This window comes from Cryptomeria japonica, chromosome 2, assembly GCF_030272615.1.
Source record: "Cryptomeria japonica chromosome 2, Sugi_1.0, whole genome shotgun sequence".
NCBI classification, from domain to species: domain Eukaryota; kingdom Viridiplantae; phylum Streptophyta; class Pinopsida; order Cupressales; family Cupressaceae; genus Cryptomeria; species Cryptomeria japonica.
Genome location: NC_081406.1, coordinates 623660915 through 623666929, shown reverse-complemented (window position 1 = coordinate 623666929; position 6015 = coordinate 623660915).

Sequence of the window (6015 nt, the reverse complement as noted above, 5' to 3'; positions counted from 1 at the left end):
GAGGTCTCACCTTCCTCATGACCGGAATAACCAATTCCATTGGTATTCTTGACCATTTTGGCAGATTCAAGCTTTTTCTCTAGCTTGATAGTACTCTTGTTGAACTTAGCAAGTATTTCCTTTGACTCAGAGAGTTCTTTGGAAATAGCAACATTTGTTTCCAATAGGTTTTCATTCTCAGAGATGGCAATGTTCAATTCTCCTTGCATGTCTTCCTTTTTCACTTTGCTTGCATGGAGTTGAGCAGTTAGGGCACTAATCTCTTGTTTTAGCTTGGAGATCTCATGATCTCTTTCTTTCACTAGATCTTCAGCTTTCCTTCGGTTCTCAAGCTCTTGACACATCCAGATAGTTAGTCCTTCCAACTCCTTTCTTAGGTTGGAGTTTGATTCATTCAACTTATTTACTTCTGCAATTAGGGCTTCCATGTCTGCTTCATCTGAAGAACTATTTTCAGATAGCTCCATTAGCTTTTCAACATGTTCTCTTCTTTTTGCTTGAGATGCCTTGTATTTGACCATAAGATCATCATAGGATTTCTCAGACTGAGTGAGCTGATGTGTATGTTCCCTTATAGAGTATTCCCCCATATCTCTTTCCAAGTGGTTAAACTTATAGAAAGGTAGGCTCTGATACCAATTGATGAATACTAAGAGGGGGGGTGGATTAGTATGCCAAAAATCTCTGCACTTAAACACTTTGCAAGACTAATAGTAAACTGGTAAAACAGTTTAGCAGACAAACTAGTTAACACACATGCAAACCAAATGGCTAATAATGCATTCACCCATAGAAGAAAAAACACCATAACACGAGATTTTGATGTGGAAACCCAAATGGGAAAAACCATGGTGAGATGGAACTCACAAGTAATTATCTGCAAAATAGGAACCAAACCGGTTAAGGTCTTACAATGTTCTTTACCAGAATAGATCCTGTTAGGAATCTCAATCTCTGTTAGGAGATAAGTCCGATTAAAGACTACCTTGCTAGAGGATTTTAGATCCACAAATGTGAACCACCTTGTTAGAGGATTTACAAAAGGCTTTTGGGCCTACCCAGTTAAGGGCTATAGACTTGTCAAAGATGTGAGTAATCAACAAGTGTTTGATCTAGCTAGTAGCACAGACTCCTCGGTTAGACCCTTGATAGCTCATTCCTAATGCACTCCAACATTACTTTAGTCTTCTACACATTCATATTCTCTCCAACTCCTCAACCACCAAAAAACCCTAGCAACAACATAAATTTTTTCTACAACCACATCAACAACCTAAAACCCTAGACATGATGTCCTTATAAAGGAATCTGATTTCATGTCAGTCCAATAGGATTACATAACAATTTCCTAGGTTCAATGAACCTTGACATACTTGGTACCATGACACAAAAAGCACCATTTAGGTGTTGGCACCATCAAACAATCGGTGGATGGTAACTCATCACAAAATGTAGGTTGGTAACTCATCACAGAGTATTACCGGTTCATATAAAATGTTGGTTGCCAGTTTGACAAAAATGAAGACTAGTAAAAATCTGTTATGCTGCTTTAATCCCTCGTACCGCTTGGGATCCATGAACTGCTTGGGGTCAACATGTCACTTCAGATCGGGAAACACATTTTGCAAAACACCAATAGTCTAAAGACTATAATACAACATACCGGTTGGAACAAATACAGGTTGTGCTCTAACTCATACATATAAAGGAGATCTCAATGCAAGTGTGTGTCCATCAATGACAATCACAACATAAACATCAAAAATGCCAATAGGGGATTACATAGGCATTCTCAACATAGCTCCAGTGTTGAGCACCCAAACTCTTGATATAAATCTTCATTCTGTCCTTCCATATTTTAAAATTATCCCTATTGAACTTAGGACCTTCCCCCTTCTTCATTAAAGCAGGATCTTTTGCCTCAAGCGGTTAAGATTATATCACGAAGAACTTGGAGTTTCTCTAATACCAATTGATGAATAATGATGAACAAACAATAACCTAACTGGTACTGAGAGAGGGGGTGAATTAGTACAGACAAAAAATTTCTTCAATACTTTGACACTCTCTTAAGATAGATAATTGATTGTCTATACCACTGTACTTAACCATTGCAGTACCGGTTAAATAGAAATGCTTCAAACAACTAAACCAGTTAACCAAAAGTACTTTAACAAATCTTAGATCTTGATAGCTACTTTAACAGTTTAGTCATGCATGATTAGCATCAATAATACCACAATCATTTAGCACTGCATGCATATTCAAATTTAATCAAAAACTACTTAATCATCACATGAAAACTCAAAACCCATAACACATGGATTTTTCATGTGGAAACCCAAATGGGAAGAACCCCAGTCGGGATGAAAACCTACAAGCTTGTTTTGAACTCTTTTGAATTCTGCTTTGTTAGAAGCCTAGTCCGATTAAAGACTTTATAATAAGGTTCTATTAGGAACCGATCCTGTTAGGGATCACCCGGTTAAGGGATGGCTATAAACCCTATTAAAGGTTACCTCGCTAGAGTATTTAAAAAACTCAATGAACTTGAGTAACCTAGTTAGAGGATTTGCAACAAGCCTGTTAGAGCTACCCGGTCAAGGAATTTTCCTTCTGTTGAAATGGTTAGAAGTCAACAAGTAAAGCTTTGATCTGATAACAACACTACTTGCTAAGGAAGATCCTTTTCAGCTCCTCTCCTCTACAATCACACTCTATAGGTTCCACACTCTAGTTTGGCAAGTATCTCAACACACAAACACATCACTTTCCAACACTAACAATAACAAACATCGTTGACCATATAGACAACAATCAGGTCGGTAGCATAAACCCTAAACCCTAAACAATCTAGGTTTACAATTACAAGTGATCCAATTCTGACCATTAGATCCATTACATAGAATGAAGTGATCTAAAATAGATCTCAAGTCATTATGCATTGTTCAATCTTCATCGCATCTAGAAATCAGTAACCCATCATGCACATTCCTGAGGTAGACATTCAATACATTCAATCTTCACGCGCAAGATCCTCAAAGAAATCCTTCACATGCACATAACTAGCATGGCATCATGATCTCATCCTTATCTCTTAACTAACTCATCACAAAATGTCATCAGTTGCACTGCATACGCCAAACCAGAAACCCTAGAGATGAACACAGACTACCAATCGGTAGTCACACTTAGTGAACTCAACACCGGTCCACTCCATCCTGATGATCACAACCACTTCCAATCTTCATACCGGTTCACCTATTGACATCAATGAGAACATACATTGTCACCACTTCATCATATGCCAACAGAGTCCATCTAACTGCTTGAACCTGGAAGAAGAAAATGAGGATCAGTTCCTTATCAAAAACATTAAAAGTTCATTCACCTCGGGACATCGAGCTTTTGGAGTCCCAGGGTAGGAAGTTTTCCTTTTAAAACAAGGTTTGAAACTCTGGGATTCCAAGGTTCTATGATAGACAACTTTAAAATAGGATTCAAAACTCCGAGGTTCCTGGGTTCTGGTGTGGGTATGCATGGATGAAGTCCGGAACTCCAGAATCCTAGGATTCTGGGCTTGACAAATAACAAATGATCTAGAACTCTGGGGTTCCGGGGTTCCAAGGTAGGGAATTTAGGCTCATCTCGGGACTCTGTGGTCCCAAGCCAATATAAAATATACCCTAATAGGACTTTAGAAAGAGGACTTATAAAAGGTGGACCCCAGAACTCCAGAGTTCTGGGCTTAGTGATAGCAGTTCCTTGAAAGGGAGCCCAGCCCGGAACTTTGGGGTTCCGGGCTAGGTAGGAAGCAATGAACCTGGAAATCCCAGGGTCCAGGGTGAAAATTAGGGCACATGAGGACAAACAAGAAAAGAAGAAAAAGAATACAACAAAACAACAAAAAGAAGAAAACAAACAAACAAACAAAAACTGTGACAAAGAACAAGATCTAATCTAAAAACAATGAAGAGGGCAAAGAAAATCACCAACTTGGTGAAACAAAATGCCCAAGAACACAAGGAAAATTTGGAAGTTTAGAGGTTCATGGTTAGGAGAAAGGAAGCAAGAGCTCTAAAGATGAAATGCACAAATGAGCTTTAAAAAATCTTACTATTCATATTTATATCCCCCCCAAACTCGTTTGTATGAATGCCATAAACAAGACCTAGGGACTCTAGGATCTGAGGTTCTGAGCTTGAAAACAACACCAAACAACTCATCACAAGACTCTAAGGTCCCAAGGTTGTGAGGTGAAGAAAAAGGAAAGAAAGAATGCAAGGATCAATCCGGGACACCAGGGTTCCGGGGTTCAGGGCTTGATCAACAAAAACAAACAACCGAACACAACACACCTCAAGACTTTGGGGTTCTAGAGTTCTGAGGTAAAGAACACAAAACACACACAAAAAGAAGACCAACCTCAGGACTCTGAGGGTTCTAATTTCCAAGGGGGATAAAGAAAAAAGAACAAAAGAGAGACCTTGGGAATCTGAGGTTCTGAGGTAAAAGAAACTAAAACACAAAGAACAAAACAACATAAAGCAAACACAGGGCACCCATATTTCAACACAAGGAAACTAATGGGGGATAGATATGCAAGGCATAACAAATGGCGACTATCTGGGAAAAGTGACTCTAGGCAATTTGGAACTCTAGAATCTCTAGTTAACCCGACGCCTAAGGATATTATAATTCAAAAGGGTATATAAGAGAAAAAGATGAGTGAATAAATTAACAAATAATCAAGTCTAGAATTGAACGTGATTAACTCTTAAGTGTGTGTGTATGATTTATTACTCCATCATTTTCAATCATACAGATAATTAGAGAGAACTGGGCACAAGCTACATAGGTGAAGCCAACAATTATGTTTCATGCAATATTATCTTGGGCATAGCTCTGCTACCAATTAGGAATCTATAGCCCTGATAGAGATACCTTTGGTTCCCGCCAAGTAGTGCTCCATTGCCAACCAAGCATCCATAGGCCCGATGGAGGTTACTTGAAACACCGATTTTAGTTACTTTAAGAGGATCATTTCTTTTTTTCTCATTTTTTTTTTGAAAACATTATAGAACATAGAATGACTTATTTCCTTAATAACCTTTTAAGCAACTTTTCAAACATTGAAGTCTGATTACTAGGTTGGGAACCACTGTGGATAATGTGAAACATCTTGACTTCGGATTTTTCACTTGAAAACCAGTTTATCCGATATCTTACAAAACTTTCTGATGTATCTTAATGTGATGGTAGTGTTGAGTTTATCAAGCTAGCCTTTTCCAATTGAAGGAAAACTCAAATCATATTTAAACCATTATATACCACCTGGAATGAGTATAGACAAAAATATCAAAATTAACCAAATGACAATGAAGTCGTAAATAGAAAAGAGTCGAAGTCTCTTAGAATTTGGCAACATGTTATGCAAAGGACACGTTCCTTTTAGAATATTTGAGAACAAATATGTATATCTTGACACAAAGAAAAGGAAATGAATGAAACAAAACAAACAAACAAAACAAAAGGGAAACAAGAAAGTAGCAAAGCAAACACACAACAAACATGCATAAAAAACAAACAAGCAGCAACAAAACTAACAAAAACAACTAATCTACTATATACAATAGGTCAAGCTTCACTAGGGGTTAATTAAAATTATTTTTTAGGAACTAACCATTGATGAGAAATGGTACAAGTTCTCCAATAAAAGAGCTTAACCTTAAGTGTTCTCCCCCAAAATTTTGGCTATTTGGTAAGGACCTAACCACAACCTTTCAAACTTGTGGTGATCACCTTTCTTCTCCTTGGCCTTGTCCCATAATAGGACTAGGTCAAAGATCCAAAAAGATTTCACTTTAGCCCTCTTGTCAAACCATCGCTTAACAATGGCTTGGTGCTTGGCAAAGTGTTGTAGAGTATTAATCCTTTTTTTGTTAAGTCTTAATAAATTTAAGAGGCGAAACTCTACCTGATCCTCAATGTTAAGTTATTTCATTAATTGGAGAA